The 22,978-nt window shown below is 48.5% G+C and overlaps 1 protein-coding gene across 2 annotated transcripts in view; it reads right to left on the minus strand.

Annotated features, from left to right (window-relative positions):
* WWP1 (WW domain containing E3 ubiquitin protein ligase 1) overlaps positions 1-22,978 on the minus strand; it is a 110,185-nt gene that overhangs the window by 65,091 nt on the left and 22,116 nt on the right. The window lies entirely within an intron of this gene.

Below are 22,978 nucleotides of genomic sequence, written 5' to 3' on the forward strand. Positions count from 1 at the left end.
TGTTTAACCTGAAGCTGGATTCAGAGGTCTGTGACGTACGGATGGCCTGCGGATCTCCCAACCCAAACTCAATAGTCTCCTATAGGCTATCAAGCTCAGATCAGGGGACTCAACTGCCAGTCTATGCATCGTGCCCCATACTCGGACCGGGATTCATGGAAGCCAGAAGGAGGTCTGAACTTTAGGAAAAAAAATACCCTGCAGAAATCAGGAATGAGCAAGAACATACAGCACAGACCAACTGGTGCTTCCTCCTCTCCAGTTTGCTGTTCACTGCCTGTTGTCGGGTATAATCAGTCTCCAGCAGAAAAGACTAAGGGCATGTGCACACGCTGCAGATCCGCAGCAGATTCTGCTGCGTTGTACAGTACCTTTATTTCCTATGGAAAACAAAAACCGCAGTGCAGAAGCTGCAGATTTTTCCACGTGGATTTGCTGCGGTTTCAATTCGGTAACATGTCAATTCTTTGTGCAGAATCCGCAGTGGTTTTACACCTGCTCCATTGTCCAGGTGTCAAACCGCAAGATAAGCCGCAGATCTTTTGACCTGCAGATTTTGCCAAATCCGTGCGGAAAATTCCGCAGCACAATCCGCAACGTGTGCACGTACCCTTAGACAGATTACAGGAAGCTGGTGCCACTCTTTGTCTCTTTGCTCTTCATTGTTTTAATTTTAATGCTCTGAAGTTTGCTAATTTTTTTTTTTTTTTTTTTTTTTTAAGTTACCACTATAGGTGCTGGAACTTCTTTTCTCAGACTGCATACAGGCATAACAGGTGTACTTTCTGTTCAAGGCAAATCAGTGGACCAAACAGAGAAGGGAAGTCCCAACACCTATTGTGGTGGCAGAATGCTGATGAAGTAGAATCTCTAACTTAAAAAAAATTTTTTTAAAAAGTAGATGGCAAACTACAAAGCATTAAAATTAAAACAATCATACTAATACTTATAATCACAAAATGTAAATGTTAGTAAATTAGGACCAATTTGCTAAGATAGGATTCAGCGGCTGTAAAGGCAGCTTATCTGACTGTATAAAAGGACGAGCGTATTGATAGACAGTATGTCACGGTCTACTCAAGTGACTATGGCTATACGCCTCCAAATGGAACCGGATATTTGTTACTAAGGCAGCGTTTACATTTCTGTTTTGATATTCCGCATTCCATTTGTCTGCAATGTTTTAAAGGAAGAGAAACAGAATGAAAAAAAACTAAAATTGAGAAACTGATGCAAACGGGAGCAGGGTCTCCGCTGATTATTATGGCGTCGCTCCTTTGGGGTCTCTTTAGAGAAAGTTTTTAGAATGGAAGAAAGTGCATGATGCAGAAGGTTCTCTCTACATTATAGAAATCAACACAGAACTGAACCCCAAAAAAGCCCATTATTAAAATAGATATCTCAATGGAGCCTTTCAGCTTGCGTGTGCATCAGAAATATTACAGATGAGCTTTTCCATTATTTATTTATAAGCATTTCTCTAAGGGATTGATTTGGAGATGGAAAGCCACAGATTGACCTTTCATACCCAATAATACTGTCACATATATGAATACCATCATTCAGGGTAGATTGAGGGGCCAAGCTAAACATTTTTGTATGCTCATCTCCAAAGGGTACCGCCATAAATGTCTGATAGATGCGAGTCCCACCCACTAAATGAAGGCGACAGCATCCCTGGCAGCCCGGTGGTGCGGTCGCCAGCCACCACAATAGACAATGTTCAGCAGCCAGTCACTGCCAGAAACAATGTGATTTACTATGGAGGGCTGCCATTTGCAACACAAGCACAAAAAGTATTATATGCCGTCCCCTCCCCATTATATTATTGTTCCTGATGGTTTGGGGGGGGGGGGTGAAAGGATTAATCCTAATTCAATTCTTCCAAATTGGTATAAAATTATTGCTCTAGATCAGAGCACTGTCTTATGTCTGCACGGCATTAGTGGTGTGCGGAGAGGGCTGACTGCTCACTGTAAAAGCCAAGCAAGCCCCCTCCATCTCCATATTGCCAGTATGGGGGCTGGCTTGGCAATTGCTAGTTTCAATCAGACCCCTGTACACACAGCTCTGACGAGCTGGAAATGAAGCTGCTGAACTTGAGACCATGCTGAAATCTTAAGATTGGGCAAACAATAAGTCGTCTTTTAGGAAATTCAATCAGTTCTTCTAAGTTAAACATGTAACCACAGTTCTTTTAATTTTTTAGAAGCTTGACAACCTCCTAAATTAAGATGTCTAGAAATGCGTAAAGTATCTGCCTCCAACCTCTATCACACATTAGTCATGTGTTCTGTGCGCTGGAACGGGAAGTCTAAAAAGGAAGCCCTAAAATGCCAAGATCAGAGCTCAAGACGTCCAGCGAGCGAGAGAAAGAAAGCTGCGCAGGAAACGTCCCGAGAACAGGGGAAACGATGGGCAGGCAGAAAAACTGCTGACAGCAGATCCTGCAGGCGCTGAACCCACCGACACCCAGAGACCAACAGAGACCACAGCTACAGAACTTGGCTTCCTTAGAATCTTGAGTCATAAAAATTGTCCAAATCAAAATATATATATATATATATATATATATATATATATATATATATATATATATATATATATTTTATCCTACATAATTCAGGTTCAACACTTAACCCTGTTGTGACCAACTCCTTCAAGTGACTAGCGACCCACACAAAAATTGTCCTTTTTCTCTCTACTATATAGTAAATTTTTTTTTTTTTCCTCTTCATTTATTTTTTGCTGATTTCATCATTCAAATTTTTGTCTGATAGTATAAGCCTTAGGCCGGGGTCACACTAACCGACGCAAAATACTGTCAGTATTTTACATGCGTAATACGGATGAATGACCCCTAAATAGTGCTCCGTATGTCATCCGTAATCAAGGTGTGGTCGCGCATTTTGCGCATGTAAGCACATCCGTATGGCGAGATTTTCTCGCAGGCATGCAAAATGGACATATAATGGAGCCCTATGACAGGGTTTCTAGCAGAAACCAAAGAATAGATATAGACACATAGAGAGCACATAGAAAAAAAAAAAAAAAAAATATTATATATATATATATATATATATATATATATATATATATATATATATATTTATTTTCTTTCGTTTCTTTATTAAACCTGTCAGTGTGAGTTTACTGTATCGCACAATGAATTGCCGGCTTTGCTAAAAGACACCGGGTGCGTATTTCTCGCAAGTCACATGTGTGGTCCGTGTGTAATCTGTATTTTTTGCGCACCCATAGACTTACATTGGCGTACTACGGGCGTAGTACACTGACAATCGCAGCATGCTGCGATTGGCACAGAGCATAGAATACGGGCGAGAAATATACGGCTGGTGCGAGGGACCCCATAGAGAATCATTGGTCCATGTCTAATGCGTGCTTTTCGCGCCTCTCACTCGGCCGTATTCCTTGCCAGTGTGACCCCGGCCTTATTCCAAATATCCTCTCCTATAAAATAAAGCATATGGACGGTGACTAAAAATTCCTCACTGCCCATTCTTGACATGCCAAGGATGTTCTGTACCCACATCACTCCGAACACAGTCCCAAATGGTAATTCCTCACCGGCAGCAGGTTCAGGGGCGGTTCTGTTCTCTACCTTACTGAGCAGGTACTGGTGGCTAATCCAAGGCGTGTTCCGACCGGTCCTCCTGTACCGCCGCTTGCCCCATCCAAAGCCTTGTTTAGTTAGATGGGACAGAAGCGCTGGATGATGGAACTGCCCTACCACTTTTTTTTTTTTTGCCTTTTCTACAACCAGGAAGTTTATACTGTAGGACAACCCCATTAATGACACAAGGCTACAGAAAGCAGACATGATCAATACCTTGCCAGTTTTTCTTAGTCATATAATGTGGTGGAAGAGAAGGGTCAGCTAATTGTCATTTAAGGAACAGCAGTGGAATTCAATATGCCATATCTCTTACTCCAGTAGGGACTGGAGTAAGACTTATAGCACGGCACACATGGGAGGCATGCGCCACTTCGTGCCTCGTCTGATTCATTAAGTGGCATAAGTCTTTTAATGAATCTGGAACATCGCACTCCACCACTTCCTCTTTTCTACAATCTTGATGGATCGGGATCCCTGATGGAACTGGGGAGGATCTGCAAGGAAGAATGGCAGAGGATCCCCAAATCCAGGTGTGATGAACTTGTTGCATCATTCCCAAGAAGACTCATGGCTGTACTAGCTCAAAAGGTGCTTCTACTCAACACTGAGCAAATGGTCTGAATACTTATGACCATGTGATATTTCAGTTTTTCTTTTTTTAATAAATTTGCTAATATTTCTACATTTGTTTTTTTTCAGTCGAGATGGGGTGCAAAGTGTACATTAATGAGAAAAAAATGAACTTTTTTGAGTTTACCAAACGGCTGCAATGAAACAGTGAAAAATGTAACAGGGTCTGAATACTTTCCGTACCCACTGTACATTTTATTGCTGCTCTTTCAGGTGGTGGAATATAAAAACATCCCTTTACAATGAACAAGGAGGTAAAAATGTCAGCAGTTCCCTCTATTTTGACCCCCAAAATTTTAAGTGACGTGCTGATGTCTTCATCCCCCCAACCACATGCAATGATAAGTGGCAGCAAACACGTGACTGTCTGGTGGCCTGTAGAGCGTGCACGCTCCTCTCCATACCCTCACGTGCCCCGGTAAAGACCACGATGGTGAGGTCACCGTGTGTGTGCACAAGGCAATGACTAGCCCACGCTGCCTACCGTAGAATCAGAGAGGGGGCCGCTCCACTGTAACAAACACCCAGTTGTTGTGAAGTGTTGCCACCTATTTATATCCTCCCGTGTGAGGCCAGCTCATGTTCTGACACCAGGGTGAGGATCATATTTATAGCATGCGGGGGGGGGCTGACAGGAGTCATCAGGTCCATCAATGATTTAGCGTTACAGGGGCCAGGAGATGTTTGATGCAGGGTTGAAACCCTACGGTCAGCAGAAATCAGCCCCAATCGGCTAGTATTGGGACCACCATAAAAAGGGGGCTTGACTACCCGATAGTCTGTGGTTACAGAAGGAGGCAGTAAGTAGCCCCTGGACATTAGAATATGGCATGCCAAAATATGTGACCGCCGGACTGTGCGCCAATAACTACCTAGAAGTGGGGGAAGGGGGTGAAAGAAAAGTGCTACATATATCATGGGTGGATTTACACAAAAAGCCCCCACTGCATGCGCTTAACATATGCACAATCCACCCGACAAAGAGCGAGTGCATCCATCTGGCCTCTGATGGGCTGACGTACTTTGGTATATACCCCCTATAGTTGATGTGCACCACTGTATGCACTTCAGGGATACACTTCAGAAAAGTCAGAGGATAGCATTCCTTCATTTAGGAGCTCAAAAAATAATGCATGCTGGGAAGTGAGGGGAAAGACAGTTCATGCACCTATAGTGCTGGCAGAATGCTAATGAAAAGGAACGGACCACTCGAAAAACAGTGACTGGCAAGTGAAAGAGTGAGAATAGGGACAGTTCATAGTGGAATGTGCACCAAAACAGATTCCCATTAGTGAGGACAGAAAGAACACGCTTCACTACAGGATATGTATGGGGGGACAGGTACAACTCAAATCCCTGAAACCGTAACGTGAACACTGACTCTGATCAAGGGAGAAATCCAATTCAGAACACACTGGGAGGAGTCCTCCCCAACGGCGGTCAGACACCTGTGGCAGCGACTTATCGCGCATGGGAACAAAGAATTCGACATGTTTGAATCCAACTTGCTGACTCTTTCCTCCACACCTGCGGCCTAGAGGAAGTTAGGACACCTCTATACACATCAGATGGTTGGATGGTCCTGCAGAATACAGTGGGCTCGGCTAACCTGATACACATTCGACCCCCAATATCAATAGTTCATTCAAAAGCTAAATGCTCATCGGGTGAAATGATCTTTTATGCAGCATAAAACAGCATTGTTCGTCGTTCTGTGCAAACAGGACTCGCTGAGAACAGTGGCGGCCTGTGCACACCGAGCGGACTATTACAGATTGATCAGTGCACATCGTTTACTTTGGTCTGCTTGTGTACACAGGCATTTAAACGATTGCCGATCAGTAAAGTAGTACCGATCAGGGGTCGCATATTGCCGTTAGTCTGTCCGTGTAAAGGGGACCTTAATGTGTATGGGGGAACTCGGAAGATGAAACCAGGAGAGAAAAAAAGGATCCGGCATGGACAGTCGATCCTTTTGCTCTCAGTGAGATAAGTCGCCACCAAAGGAGTATGGCAGCAGCTCACTCATACATACCCGGCAGAGTGGGCGCTCCCGTGTATGGGATACTCGGGCGAGAGTGCTGCTGGCCGCACAGCTACCTAGTGTATGGCCCCAGGATACATGCTGTATAATGTACAAGGCTACCACCTAAAGAATAACTCCAGTGACACGGAGTATAGATATGGCACCTACGATGTGGGGGTCTCTTCTATGTTCACTACATACTGGGATAATGGGGTCAGGGGATGGTATATAGGGGAACTGGGGTGCACTACAAGCCCTCACCTCCTGCAGAGACTTTGGTGCAGTTGAGGCTCAGTTCACACAGGTACGGAGCTCTCCACTGAACACTGCATAAGGGGGTTTCTGTTTACATCCCCAAAATCCCAACAGAGTCTGTCACTATAACGAAGCTGATTGAGTCGCTTCGGACGCCGCCTGTGCTCCGCGCCAGCATTGTTCGTCTTTATCAGACGTACAGAAGAGCGCGGTGTGCTGGTGCTGAGCCGAAGGCACGACGTGTGTGTGTGTGTGTGTGAACCTAGCCTCAATATGTGCCAGAATCTTGAAATCCCAGTAATCCAGCACAAAGCTAAATAATAAAATGAAAAAAAGACCGACAATAGATTAGCAAGATTTCCCAGAATAAAGACTGGATAGCCGGCCGTCATGTGTGTTACGGGGCACTCGGTGCCGGCGGTACGCCATCATTTCCATATGAGGCTACTCTGTACAGCGCGCTATGTCCGGACCCACAATGCACCATCATAGTGAGAGAGAAACAACGTCAGACTCCTGTACGGAGATCCTTAACCCTCTATTCCTCTTTTAAAGGAGTGTTCCTGGAATCTAAAAGTTACCTCCCCATCCTAACAGCCCCCAACATAATATACTATATAATACAGGCACAGAAAAATGATAGAATATTATATATACAGCTCAAGATTATTACCAGTGTTTCAGAATAAAATAAAAATAAACTGAAAAGTTGTCTTCAGGCAGGGATCAGCGTCATTATTGGCTGCTCGCCTCTGTAATCCATGAATGTGACTGGCACTACAGAATATAGTGAAGGTAACAATGCGTTAGTGTAGGGGTACAACGTCCCCCGCATGGTGCACAGATGGCTGTGACCAGGGACGACGTCTCCAGGGTGGATGTGCTACCAGTCAGATAGCGGGAGATGCACTCACAATGTCGGTGCAGTCCATAGCAGCAGCGTTATGTGGCTGTGCACCTGCTCCCTGTGCCAGTCACTCTGGACACAGAGCCATGTGACTCTGATGTCACCACATACAGGGAGCCGGATGGGACAATCACTTTCTCCAGTCTCTGCTGCTGCAGACTAGAAGCAGAGGATGGGGGGGGGGGGGGGGGGGGGGGATCTACCCGCAGGATCCGCAGCCCGGGACAAATCCTTGGAGATGACACACATTTTGGTTTTCACACACTTTGCTGCTTCAGCGTTTTTACCTCTTTCAGTTGGCTGTTTCTATGGTTAATGATTGTAGATTGTAAGCTCTCACAAGCAGGGTCGTCTTATTTTGCTTTAATTATTGTATTGTTAACGGTGTTACTTATGACTTGTGTCTTGAAACTGTTAAACTGTAAAGCGCTGCGGAATATGTTGGCGCTATATATGATTATTATTAATGAAGAACAATTATACGGGTTTCAGAAGTTCTTAAAAACTTTTACAAACAAATATATCAAGTTTCTGCAAAGACTCAATATTTACAGTGCCGGCGCTTATTTTCCCAAGACTTCGGCCCTTTGCCATGACAGCGGGATCTCAGCTTCTGGGCCTGAGAACCCATTCTTACCCAATCAGTGCTCGGAATTTATCACAATTTTTCTGCTTTTGTTTGTCCACCTGCTTTTTGAGGACTGACCACAGAGTCTCAATGGGAGTTTCCAGGCCGTAGACCCAAAATTTTTGTGACCTGGCCTACATGATGGTGGAGAAAGCAGTGTTCATCACCACATTGCTCCTGGATCATTGGGAGCAGATGGTCTTGGAGGATGCGAACGTCCCAGTTTTTTTTATTTATTTGTAATGATCTTACACACAATTTTTGATTAAGCCGACTCCACTAAATGAAAGGCCCCCCACACATGAACGGTCTCTAGATGCTTTACTGTTGGCATGATACGGGACTTGTGATCGTGCGCACCTTTCCTTCTCTGTACAATCATTCTTCCACATGTCCAAAGCAGTGTGAACAGGGCTTCATCAATAAAAGGACTACAGAGGACTGGGGTAAAGTTCTCTCTAATGACGCTGCCTTCAGACTCTGAGACATCTAGAAGAATGGTTATCCAGAGAAGGTGAGTGTTCCCATGAGTCCTGTAATGCCAATCGTGAAGCGTCCTGAGATCATTCATGTGTGGGGGGGCTTTACATTTATGAAGGGGCTTCATTCATGATTTTCCCAAAAATCACTGCCATGGATAAAAGAATGGGATCTAAATGTCCTGCAAGAACAACTTCTCCTAACGATCCAAGAGAAAGCTTGGGATGAACACTGCTGTCTCCAGCACGATGGAGACCATGTCACAAAACCAAACTCATAACAAAATGGCTCGGAGAAAAACACATTGACATTTTGAGTCCATGGCCAGGAAATTCCCCGATCTCAATCCCATAAAAAACACGTGGACAATCCTCAAACAGCGGGGTGGACAAACAACACCAATGAAATTGAAATTAACTCAAAGAGCTGATGAGACATAAATGGGCAGTCATCACTCAGGAATTGACCCAGAAGCTGATATCCAGCTGTCAGAGCGAAGGGCAGAAGCAGGGCCGGCGTCAGCACCCAGGCAAGGGCCCCGAGCAGGTGGGGGACACACTCACCTCTGTGGTGCTATGGGGGCCCGGGGCCAGCGGCCGCAAGTGGCCGCTTGGTCAGGTCCCGGTAGTTGCGATACTCTCCCCGTACCACCGCTGCAGCGTCTTCCATGTCTTCTGACGCTTCTGGTCAGAGGGCGCAATGACAGCAGGTCTTTTTGCCCTCTCCTTGAACAGTGACAGTGAAGAGAGGCAGAAGACACCAACTAGTCTGGAGCAGAGCAGCGGCCAGCGAGGAGAAGTGAGCATTTCACTTTTTTTTTTTGTTGAAACATTACATGGGGCCCATCATACACCGGAGCATCACATGGGGAACCCCCCCATCATACACCGGAGCATCACATGGGGAACCCCCCCATCATACACCGGAGCATCACATGGGGACCCCCCCCATCATACACCGGAGCATCACATGGGGGACCCCCCCCATCATACACCGGAGCATCACATGGGGGACCCCCCCCATCATACACCGGAGCATCACATGGGGGACCCCCCCCATCATACACCGGAGCATCACAAGGGGGACCCCCCCATCATACACCGGAGCATCACAAGGGGGACCCCCCCATCATACACCGGAGCATCACATGGGGGACCCCCCCATCATACACCGGAGCATCACATGGGGGACCCCCCCATCATACACCGGAGCATCACATGGGGGACCCCCATCATACACCGGAGCATCACATGGGGGACCCCCATCATACACCGGAGCATCACATGGGGGACCCCCATCATACACCGGAGCATCACATGGGGGACCCCCATCATACACCGGAGCATCACATGGGGGACCCCCATCATACACCGGAGCATCACATGGGGGACCCCCATCATACACCGGAGCATCACATGGGGGACCCCCATCATACACCGGAGCATCACATGGGGGACCCCCATCATACACCGGAGCATCACATGGGGGACCCCCATCATACACCGGAGCATCACATGGGGGACCCCCATCATACACCGGAGCATCACATGGGGGACCCCCATCATACACCGGAGCATCACATGGGGGACCCCCATCATACACCGGAGCATCACATGGGGGACCCCCATCATACACCGGAGCATTACATGGGGGACCCCCATCATACACCGGAGCATCACATGGGGGACCCCCATCATACACCGGAGCATCACATGGGGGACCCCCATCATACACCGGAGCATTACATGGGGGACCCCCATCATACACCGGAGCATCACATGGGGGACCCCCATCATACACCGGAGCATCACATGGGGGACCCCCATCATACACCGGAGCATCACATGGGGGTCTCATCATACACCGGAGCATCACATGGGGGACAACCATCATACACCGGAGCATCACATGGGGGCCATCACATGCCGGAGCATTACATGGGGTCCATCGTTCACTGAAGCATCATATAGGGCATCTTCATGTGAATGCGATTTTCTGAAAATTTCTGAGAAAAGTATGATTGAGGGTCAGCTCAAAATCAGTAATAAGTCAACAGGTCCATGAAAAAAATTGGACTGCAGTTGGATGACATCCAAGAGCTTTCAGATTTTCATGGCCTGTCAAAAGGATTTTTTTTAATTTTTATTCCTCCACGTACGAGAAAAGCTGATGACACTCAGACCAGTCTAATCAGAATAATCGGTCCGTATTTCTGATACGTTGGATAATCGTAGATGTGAGTGAGCCCTTAGATTGTCAGTCTACGCCCAGACAGTGATACACAAACATGTGAATGTGGCCTGATCCTGCCCCTGCCAATGACTGAGTGCTGTGCAGGCAGAAAGCCGACATTCAGCAATATAGGACAAGGTTAGACAAAACCCATAAATATGGAGGACTTCATGGCAGGAGCTCATCACGGAGAGGACTTGCAGAGCTCCAGCGGAAACAAGCCTCCAGTAAGGAGTCATCGCTGGAATCAGGGTCTCTGTCCCCACATCGCGCTACGCTCAGATGGGGAAACAAAAACCTGACGACAGATGTCTCATCTCTTTTCATTGGTGCTTGCCACTTGTCAGGTGAACATTTCTAGAGACTGTAGCAGCCTTTTAGATTCTTATAACAAGGGCTTACGGCTAGAGCAGATTTGTTTTTGAAGACTGATGGATCCCAAATCTCAGAAGCTTTATTAAAAAAAAAAAAAAAAAAAAAAGTGTCCAAATTACCGAAATATGCCGCAAACCAGTGTGCAGTCTACCAGTGAACTGCTGGAAAGGGGGGGATGACATTGAACACCCGTTGGCCTCCATGCCGTACTTCGGGCTGTAAACAATAGGGTGTTCTTATGTATCAACAGAAAACAGAGCGGAGAGGTTCCCTTAAGGCTGTGTGCACACGATGCAATTTGCAGCGGATCCGCAGCGGATTTTACCACGCAGAAACGTTGCATTTCTGCATTGTGATGTACAGTAGCCTTAAAATCAATGTTAAAAAAAAAAAAAAAACCGCTGTGCAGACGCTGCGGATTTTTCCTGCGGTACAAAATCCGCAGCATGTTACTTCTTTTGTGCGGTTTTCCATCTCCCCCGTCACCAAATCCGCAGGGGGAAAACCGCGATGGAAAACCGCATGAAAAATGGAAGAAATCCGCAGGGAAAATGCAGGTCATTTGACCTGTGGATTTCTTCCATTCTGCGTGGAAAAATCCGCAGGGCCAAAAAGTACGTCTGCACTCAGCCTTACCGGCTGAACATCATACGTCCACAAAGCGCAAACAGAACACAATGTAGACGTCGTGACACCGTGTACAACTGCACCCTCCATAAAACAGAGATGAGCGAACGTGCTCAGATAAGGTGTTATCTCAGCATGCTCGGGTGCTATCAGAGTATCCTCGGCGTGCTCGAAATATATGTTTGGAGTCCCTGCGGCTGCATGTCTCGCGGCTGTTCAACAGCCACAACACATGCAGGGATTGCCTGCTTGTTAAGCATAGAACATATATTATTTGCACACGCGAAGACACTCAGCGCATTCGAATAACACCTCATCCGAGCACTTTCCCTCATCACTAAAATAAAAGAAAAAAAAGTGCACCTCTATAGCTGAAATGCTGCCATACAGAAATGTGTACAGAGGAGGATCAGGATATCAGCTATTTGCATCAGACATCTAGCAGACTATCACTTAGCGCCAAATTACCGATCATGAAACATTGCATTACGGAGATAAAGGACATCACTACAAGCAGAATTTAGAAAACAATAAATAAATCATATATAGAATATATGTAGAATCTGACCACACAAGTTCTATTTGTAGTATGTTACCCTGGAGACACAACATTCATATATATAAAATTTTGCAAATAGTCCTAATCAAAGTGTTGTTTCCATGGTAACAGACAACAAACAGAACCCGTGTAGTCTGATTCTTCAGCTATAAACCGATGTTCCTGCCATGAGTATTTGGGGAGCTTTTAATATTGCAGATTTAATTGCAGTTACTAGCCAAATTAAGTCGCTTGCGTTATTTTTATTTTCTTTAGTTTTTCTTTTTATCATGTTTCTCTCTTTTTGGTATGTCAGGTCTTAAATAAAGCTCGTTTTTCACACTTCCAGGTATTTAGCTATGACTGACTGTGGATTTACACAATGGAAGCGTGCTAAAAACGTATAGAAATGCATTTTTTTTTTTGTTTAAGAATTGGATTTTCTGCAACTAATGCAATTCTGTGGGAAAAAAACGTGCACAAACAACTGGGCGTACCCGCGAGAGAGTACCACGTGCACCGCAGGTCAGTTTAGGCCACAGGCACATGCTCAGTATTTCACATCACTATCTGTAAGCCAAAACCAGGAGAGGAACAATCAGAGGAAAAGTGTAATAGACACACGTCACCGCTTCCAAAAGTCATTGTGGCAACATAACCCGATGCGGTTTTCTCTAACCCACCTTCAGGGTTGCGGACAGTCCAGAAATTCCAGGACCGGGCCGTGAGTTTTTTTGAAGATGAAATTATCATTATTTAAGTTTAACGTGAATGCCGATGTCTACATAGAAGAATTCTGGGGTGCAAATATGGAGCCCTTATAATTGGTTTCACAATGTGTCAGTAAAACATTCTGTTAGTGACTTTTGATAAGCAGTCAAGAAAAACAAAAAACAAAAAGTCAAATTAGCAGCCCTGCACAACCTCTGCCGACTATGTATCGCTGCCCAAGGGGGTGCAAATATAATGGGTGAATGGCTAATCACAGCATTTAGACCCTGGGAAATCAAATATTTTTTTATTTTTTTCCATAAAATAGGACACGGGGAGACAGATGACAGAATCTGCATTGGCATCTAATTGTACATGGTTCACGCTACTCACTGTCTGTACGAGGTGTATTCCTGCTGACAGTGTGGACCGTGGGTCACTGTTGCCATGTATTGAATTACCCGCTTATCACTCAGCAGGACAACACAGAATGATGGCTGTCAGAGAAGAAGCAAATTGCAATATAAAAAAAAAAAAAAAAAAAAAACAAACCTCCATCACGTACACAGACTTCTAGATTAAAGGCGCAATGATGCAGGATGTCATCCTAGGATTAGTGTTAGCAGCCGGCCCGCCGGTGAGCTGCTCGTGCAGGCACGTCAGCATACAGCACCTGTGTGCACACTTCTCTATGCTGCATTGAGCCTCTCACTGCAGTGCCGAGACCGGCTGCCTGGTAATCCCAACATTCGCCATCTGCCGGAGATTCGCTCTTCTCTAGCAGCATAGACACAAGTAAAGCCAAGGAGGAAGAGAATGGGAAGCATGCTATAGCTCCATGGGAATTACTGCCCAAAGTCTGAGAAGATGCAGATACATTCCTAGATTATGTCACATAGCCGGATCAGCGTAAATTCTGCATGAATGGATAAAACTGTACAACTCAGACAGCCGTCCATGAATAGACGACTGCTATTACTGCAGCTTCGTTACATTGCAGTGCATAGGACAATTGGTAAACATCCTGCTATTAAAGGGAATCTGTCAGCAGGTTCTTGCTACCTCCTGTGATGTAGGAAAAGAGCAAATGTGTCACTTAGCTGACAGAGTGTAGCAGTTGTTTAGATGTAGCAGAGCTCAGAAAGCCAACACCACAAACACCACAGCGTTCTGTGTACACTGTCTATTGACAGGGAGCTGCTAATCAGAAAAGGGGTGTGGTCAGACAAGGGGTCAAGTGAGCTGTAGTCCAGGCAGTGATAATCTCCTGCTGATAAAACTCTTTGTATAGAGACAACAGTACAAAGCCCTATAAGTGACATCGCTAAAATCTGTGTCTCAGCCTTCTACATCACGCTTTCCTTGGATTACATAGCCAAACCTGCTAACACATTCCCTTTAAGTGGATGGCGTGCAGGCAGACAGCAATATGAGCTCTGAAGATGCTGTTGTGCTCGCCCAAGCATTACCAAGCCTTTACACGGACGATCACATGGAGTGTTGAAAATGGAAAAGAAATCAACATACCGATTTGGTAAAAGCACATTAATAAAATGTTATCCCACATACAGAAAAATTACCAAATATCGGAGATGGTTCAAAAATATCCTAACGAGGCATATTCAGTGGCTACTACTCCTAGGAAGGGATAATTACCTGCCTTTTAGTCACCTGACAGCTGAAGCCTATGATTGGCTGCAACAGCGAGGTGACGTCATTGGATGTTTCTGGCCTGTTAAAAGTTTGCAGTCAATCACAAGCCTCAGCGATCCGGTGACCACAGAAGAAATCATCTCCTCCTGTCCTAGCACAGACCAGAGAGTCCAGCGCTGGGTGGACAGAGGCTCGAGCAGGCAAGGAAACCTCATTTATGGTTGAAAAATCTCTCTAACATTGGAAACGATTCCACATTGTTCTGACAACTCTAAGAGGGTCAAAGTGCGCAGTTTTTCTTTTTTATTTTATTCCCGCTGCTCCCAAGTAGGACACTGTTTATAAATCAGCCATACGGTTTCACAGGTATGGGTCTTTAATAACTGTTAATTTTTATGGTGTTTTCCAAAGGGATGTGGCTCACAGAGTACCAATACAGAGCAGCCCAACGTAATGCCCCTGGGAAACCTGCAAGCCAGGCCGCCCCCCAGGAACCCTGCAAGCCAGGCCGCCCCCCCCCCGCCCCCCAGGAACCCTGCAAGCCAGGCCCCCTTGTAAAGACAATAAAAATCAGCAAGAAAGCCCAATATCTCTTCAACCATATTACAGATTTAAAAAAAAAAAAAAAAAAAAAAAAAAAAAAAAATGAATAGCAGTAAAGAAATAGCTTAGTTACTCACCGATAACGGTGTTTCTCGGAACCCATGACAGCACCACGGAGAGAGGGGGTCCGCCCATCAAGGACAGGAACCTACAGACAAAAGAGCGGCACCTCTCCTCCGCACCCAGTTGGTTACAGAGCATCAGAGGGTCTACCGGTTAGTTAATAACAAAAGTATATACATAACATTATAATTTGTATACTTATAGAGAAGCCTCGTGTCTAAGAACACACTCTACACACATTAAATCGTGCTCACCGCACACGTGAGAAAAGGGGGGGAATTAAGCGGGTGCTGTCATGGGTTCCGAGAAACACCGTTATCGGTGAGTAACTAAGCTATTCTCCCTCACCCATGACAGCACCACGGAGAGAATTTCAGAGATTGGTAGCTTAGGGAGGGACCACCGCCTGAAGGACCCTTCTCCCGAAGGTCAGGTCAGACGCAGAGGCTAGATCTAGGCGATAGTGTTTGAAAAAGGTAGAAGGTGTTGACCAGGTGGCTGCCTTACAGATCTGCTCTATTGATACCTCTGATCTTTCTGCCCATGAGGTCGCCATTGCTCTTGTAGAGTGGGCTTTTAGACCCTCCGGGATGGTATTCCCACTGCATGAGTATGCCAGGGCAATCGCATCCCTTATCCATCTTGCCAGGGTACTTTTAGACGCCCCGAGCCCCTTCCGAGGTCCCTGGAAACACACAAAGAGAGATCCTTCCTTCATCCCTTGGTGGCCTCTAGGTAGTGCACTAAGCACCTCTTCACATCTACCGTATTTTTCGCTTTATAAGACGCACTTTTGTTCCCCCAAATTTTGGGGGAAAGTAGGGGGGTGCGTCTTATAATCCGAATATACGGGGGAGGGGGTGTATATATATATATGTACTGCAGGGTCCAGGGGAGGTGGGGGCAGCTTTGGAGCGGTGCTGTGAGCTGGTAAAAGCTGCCGAAGGGAGCCTTTGATCTCCTGCTCCCGCTCATATAATATGCACTGCCGCTGTCCATCACCATGGTGCTGAAACCGCACCACGGTGACTGGCTGGGGGAGCGGTGCATATTATAGCTGCCTGCGCCCTCCTTTGATCGCACATGATCCCCTGTGTTAGATATCGCCCCCATGCTGCTGCCCATAGTAAAATAAAAAACTCTTTCCTTACCTCCTCCAGCGCTGATCTCCCGGTGTCTCTGCTGCTGCTGTCATCAGCACTCTGCTGTGCTGATCACATGACCGGCTCTGAGAACCAGGAAGTGGAGGAGGAGCTCAACCACACTGAGGGAGACACGAGGAGGGACAGCGCTGAGAAGGTAAGGAAAGAGTTTATTTTACTAAAAGCAGCAGCATGGAGGCGATATCTAACACAGGGTGATGTGTGCCAGCCACAGGGGGGCCAGTGTGCCAGCCACAGGGTGATGTGTGCCAGCCACAGGGTGATGTGTGCCAGCCACAGGGTGATGTGTGCCAGCCACAGGGTGATGTGTGCCAGCCACAGGGTGATGTGTGCCAGCCACAGAGGCCAGTGTGCCAGCCACAGAGGCCAGTGTGCCAGCCACAGAGGCCAGTGTGCCAGCCACAGAGGCCAGTGTGCCAGCCACAGAGGCCAGTGTGCCAGCCACAGAGGCCAGTGTGCCAGCCACAGGGGGGCCAGTGTGCCAGCCACAGGGTGATGTGTGCCAGCCACAGGGGGGCCAGTGTGCCAGCCACAGGGGGGCCAGTGTGCCAGCCACAGGGGGGCCAGTGTGCCAGCCACAGGGGGGCCAGTGTGCCAGCCACAGGGGGGCCAGTGTGCCAGCCACAGGGGGGCCAGTGTGCCAGCCACAGGGTGATGTGTGCCAGCCACAGGGGGGCCAGTGTGCCAGCCACAGGGGGGCCAGTGTGCCAGCCACAGGGGGGCCAGTGTGCCAGCCACAGGGGGGCCAGTGTGCCAGCCACTGGGGGCCGTGTGCCAGCCACAGGGTGATGTGTGCCAGCCACAGGGGGGCCAGTGTGCCAGCCACAGGGGGGCCAGTGTGCCAGCCACAGGGGGGCCAGTGTGCCAGCCACAGGGGGGCCAGTGTGCCAGCCACAGGGGGGCCAGTGTGCCAGCCACAGGGGGGCCAGTGTGCCAGCCACTGGGGGCCGTGTGCCAGCCACAGGGTGATGTGTGCCAGCCACAGGGGGGCCAGTGTGCCAGCCACAGGGGGGCCAGTGTGCCAGCCACAGGGGGGCCAGTGTGCCAGCCACAGGGGGGGCAGTGTGCCAGCCACAGGGGGGGCAGTGTGCCAGCCACAGGGGGGGCAGTGTGCCAGCCACAGGGGGGGCAGTGTGCCAGCCACAGGGGGGGCAGTGTGCCAGCCACAGGGGCCAGTGTGCCAGCCACAGAGGCCAGTGTGCCAGCCACAGAGGCCAGTGTGCCAGCCACAGGGTGATGTGTGCCAGCCACAGAGGCCAGTGTGCCAGCCACAGGGTGATGTGTGCCAGCCACAGAGGCCAGTGTGCCAGCCACAGGGTGATGTGTGCCAGCCACAGGGGGGCCAGTGTGCCAGCCACAGGGTGATGTGTGCCAGCCACAGAGGCCAGTGTGCCAGCCACAGGGTGATGTGTGCCAGCCACAGGGGGGCCAGTGTGCCAGCCACAGGGGGGCCAGTGTGCCAGCCACAGGGGGGCCAGTGTGCCAGCCACAGGGGGGCCAGTGTGCCAGCCACAGGGGGGCCAGTGTGCCAGCCACAGGGGGGCCAGTGTGCCAGCCACTGGGGGCCGTGTGCCAGCCACAGGGTGATGTGTGCCAGCCACAGGGGGGCCAGTGTGCCAGCCACAGGGGGGCCAGTGTGCCAGCCACAGGGGGGGCAGTGTGCCAGCCACAGGGGGGGCAGTGTGCCAGCCACAGGGGGGGCAGTGTGCCAGCCACAGGGGCCAGTGTGCCAGCCACAGGGTGATGTGTGCCAGCCACAGGGGGATGTGTGCCAGCACAAGGGGGCTATATTCAATATAAGGTGGCCATAGCCAGATTAAGGGGGCTAATTTTAGGGTGGGGGGGCTATGAGGGACATATACCCTATATGATTTGTTAGACGGACACTGGCATTATAAGACGGACCCCATTTATTAAAAAATTCTCTATTCCTTCACCACATTTGGGGGTGCGTCTTATAATCAGGTGCGTCTTATAAAGCGAAAAATACGGTAATGTGTGAAATTTCTCCTCCTCTATTCGTAGGGTTTGGGCAGAAGGAAGAAAGGACTACCTCCTGTGATCTATGGAAGTGTGTTGCTACCTTGGGCAAATATGCAGGGTCAGGTTTCAATATAATTCTATCCTCCATAATTTTAATGAATGGGGGTATTGCCGATAAGGCTTGAATGTCACTCACTCTGCGAGCAGATGTTAGGGCTACTAGCAGTATCGTTTTTAATGATTGGGTCTTTAGTGGAGCTGACTGGATAGGCTCGAATGGGGGTCCTGTTAGGGCTGACAACACTAAGTTCAGATCCCATGATGGTACTTTCTGGGTAGCTATTGGTCTAGACCTGGCTGCGGCCCTCATAAACCGTGATACCCAAGGGTCGCTCGCCACCTCCTGATTATAGAGGGCGCCTAGCGCCGCTACCTGTACCCTCAGTGTGTTAGTCGCTAGACCCTGTTCTAACCCCCTTTGGAGGAATTCCAGGATTTTACCCATTTGTTTTCCATCCTGAACCTTTACCCCCGAACTCGATAGGAATTTCCTCCAGGTTCTACCATAGGCTTTGATTGTAATTGGTTTTCTCCTTTTTTGTAACGTGGAAATTAGATTTTCTGAAAATCCTTTCCCCCTCAGCAGTGACCTTTCAAATTCCATGCTGTTAAATGGAGGTTCACTGCTTGGGGGTGTAGCACAGGACCCTGTTTTTAGAAGGTCGGGGAGATCTGGTAGAACCCAGGGGTCGGTTACTGACATTATTCTGAGCCATGAAAACCATGTTCTTTTTGGCCAGAAAGGGGCTATAAGTATTACCCGAGCCCCCTCTTCCCTGACTTTCCTTATCACCGCCGGGAGGAGAATGGTCGGTGGGAAGGCATACAGTAGTCCCCGTGTCCATGGGAGCATAAATGCGTCCAGGGTCTGAGGATTCCCCTTGGGATTTAGAGAACAGAATGCTTCCACTTTTTTGTTTTTGTGGTCTGCAAATAAGTCTATGTCTGGGGTTCCCCACATTTCCACAATCTTCTGAAAAACAGACTGATTTAGAGCCCACTCCCCTTGATGTAGTTGGGTACGGCTCAGAAAGTCTGCTGTCTGGTTCTCTACTCCCCGTATGTGTAGCGCCGATAGGGACAGTAAGTTTTCCTCGGCTAACCTAAATATCTCGGAGGATGCCTCCATTAGCGTTCTGGACCTGGTTCCCCCCTGGTGGTTTATATAGGCCACTGTTACTCGGTTGTCCGAGAATATCCGGACATGATGGCCCTTTAATGCTGGCAAAAAGTGACTCAAGGCATAATTTACTGCTAGCAGTTCTTTTTGATTTGAGGAGGCTTTTAATTCTTGACTTCTCCATCCCCCTTGAGCCACACTGATGCCCATGTGTGCTCCCCATCCCACAGGACTGGCGTCGGTGGTAATTACATGTGTGATCTTGGCCTCCCAGGGGATCTCTTTGGACAAGTTGTTTTTGTCCTCCCACCAGGCTAGGGAATGAATAGTTTATGAAACTAGCGTAATATGATGTTCCAAGCGGTCTCCCAAAGCCCGCTGGTTGGTCAGGATATCCCACTGCAGATACCTCATGTGTATTTGTGCCCACTGGACCGCCGGCAAGCATGCAGAGAGGGACCCTAACAGGGACATTGCTCGTCTTAGTGTCATAGAAGGGTTTTGCCTCGCTTTTTGTACCATATGAATAATGCTGTCCCTTTTGTGATCTGGCAAGTAACACACTTGGATGTTTGAATCCAGTGTCAGGCCTAGGAACTCCTGGACTCTCCTTGGTTCCAGCCTTGACTTTTTCAGGTTCAGAAGCCACCCGAGGTCTTTTAGAGTGCTCATCACTCTGTCCCTCTGTACTGTGCATTTCAGGCCTGAGTTGCTCGCTATTAAAAAGTCATCCAAATATGGCACTATCAGAACATCCTGTTCTCTTATGTGAGCCATCATCTCTGCCACCAATTTCGTAAAGACCCGTGGAGCCACTGAGATCCCAAATGGCAGGGCCTTGTATTGGAATTCTCTTATTTCTCCTGCTATCGAGACTGCTAGCCTGAGGTATTGCCTGGATTCTTTGTGAATGGGGACATGGTAGTAGACATCGCTGAGGTCTAAGACCACCATAAAGCATTGCGGAAAGAGAATTTTGATGGTCGATTCCATCTTGAATTTTTCGTTCTTGATATAGCAATTCAGTCTTTTTAAATTTATGATGGTGCGGAAGGTGCCGTCTGGTTTGGTTACCAGGAAGAGAGGCGAGTAGAATCCCCTGCCTCTCTCCTGTGGGGGAACCTCCTGTAGGACTTTTTTGTCCAACATACCCAGGACCTCCTTTTCGAGGGCGTCCTGTTCGTTTTTTGACGACCTTATCGGGGTAATTATATATTTTTGCGGCGGGAGAGAATAAAAGTTTATCCTTAATCCTGATCTTACAAGATTTATCAGCCAGGGATTGTTGGATATTTTCTCCCAGGCTGGGAGGAAAAAATTTAGTCTCCCTCCCACCCTGGGCCCACAGTCACTTGGCGGGTTTTTTATCCCGGGACGAGTTACCGAAGATGAACCCCCTGTCCCTTCTTCTGTCTTCCCATTTTTGGTCTCTCGGGGGGTCTCCTCTGAAAGAACTTTTTGTTCCGAAAGGACAGTTTAAAGCCTGTGGCGCTCACTGGTCCTAGGTTTGGGAAGCCTTTCTTTTTGTCGCCTGCCTTTTCGAGGATGTCATCCAAGGTTTCCCCGAAGAGGAATTTTCCTTCACAGGGAATGGCGCATAACTTCATTTTTGTCTGGAGATCCCCAGGCCAACATTTTAACCATAAAGCTCTTCTAGCCGCATTCGACAAGGCTGCCATTTTGGATGACAATCTTATCGAATCAGCCGAAGAGTCGGCCAGGAAGGCTGCCGCCCCTCTTATCATTGGCATGGATTCCAGGATTTTATCTCTGGGAACCCCTTCCCTTATCTGTCTCTCCAATTGGTCTATCCATACCATAAGAGCTCTGGAGGTACAGGTTGCCGCTACCGCCGGCCTGATGTTTCCCCCTGCTGATTCCCAGGTGCCCTTAAGTAGGGTATCCGCTTTTTTATCTAACGGGTCTTTCAGGGTACCCATATCTTCAAAGGGGAGTGCAAACCTTCTTGAAGCTTTGGCCACCGCCACGTCTAGTTTGGGGGCCTTATCCCACGATGTGGATGCCTCCTCATCAAATGGGTACTTCCTTTTGATGGAAGGAACCGTAGAGTTTTTCCTATCCGGTTTTTCCCATTCTTTATCTATGAGGCCTTGGACGTTCTTATTTAACGGGAATACCCTCCGTTTCTTTTGACCCAGTCCTCCGAACATAATGTCCTGGACTGATCTATCAGTCCGGGGGTCTTCCACCCCCATAGTGGATCTTACCGCCTTTACTAAGGCATCCACTTCGTCCAGGGGGAAACAATGACGACCTTCTGTCTCCTCTTCGGAGGATGACGAGTCGGTATTTACAGTATGGGAGGTGACTTCCCCTGACGATAAGCTCTCTGATTGGGACTCTATTACCACGTCCCCCTTACTTCCTTTCCCGTTTTTTGGATGAAAGGGCACTCTGAATTTCTGCGCGGATTACCGCCCTTAGGTCTGCGGTATGATCCGGGGTTTCACCGCCGAGGACCTCCTGTATACAGGAGTCACACAATTTTTTCTCCCAGGGCGTTGGTAATGGTTTCCTACAGGTGGGGCATTCCCCGTTCTTGGTCTTTTCTCTCTTCTTTCCCTGATAAGGGAAAGAAGTCTATTACAATGGGGAACATTCACGAAGATCCACTTACCCCCCATGCGCGGTTGCAGGTACCGGTTCTGGAAGTGGATCCAAATCCCTCACTGGGCGATCCACGGCAGGTGACTTGCTCCTTGCAGTTGAATGCTGCGTGGAGTGTCTACTGGACCGGCTCCCCCGTCCGTCTTTATCCTTTTGGCGGTGCTGGTGATGCTGCCTATGTTGCTGCTGCTTAGGCTGCTGTAGCTCCTCATGCTGGTCGCTATCCATCACTCCTGAACGCTTCCAGCCCTGAGGCTGCCTCAGCGTTCCAATTTTGAATAAGCCGCCCTGGCGTCACCTGTTTTCCCGGCCTGCACCGCTGCCTCCCCCGGGGAGTGCGCACTGCGCATGTGCTGACCGCGGGGACCCGGAAGTTCCTTCTTCTGCTTCCGGGGCAGCGCCATCTTGGTACACCTCTGTACCCGGCGCTGCCCCTATACCGGCGTCCCCCGGCCCCTACTCCTCCCGGAGCGGCGGCCCGGTCCTCCCCGCCCGCTCACCCTGGACAGCCCCTCAGCTGCAGCGGTGGCGGCTTCGGCAACCGACCCCGCCGCGACAGGGGCCTCCCCGCTGTCTGACCGCGGACGGTCCCGGATCTTCACCTTCCGGTAAGTGCTGCGCTCCTGCTGCCGTGGTTCACCCGTCAAGGACAGGAACCC

This window comes from Dendrobates tinctorius, unplaced genomic scaffold, assembly GCF_039654945.1.
Source record: "Dendrobates tinctorius isolate UK_male_01 unplaced genomic scaffold, ASM3965494v1 ptg000165l, whole genome shotgun sequence".
Lineage (NCBI taxonomy): Eukaryota > Metazoa > Chordata > Amphibia > Anura > Dendrobatidae > Dendrobates > Dendrobates tinctorius.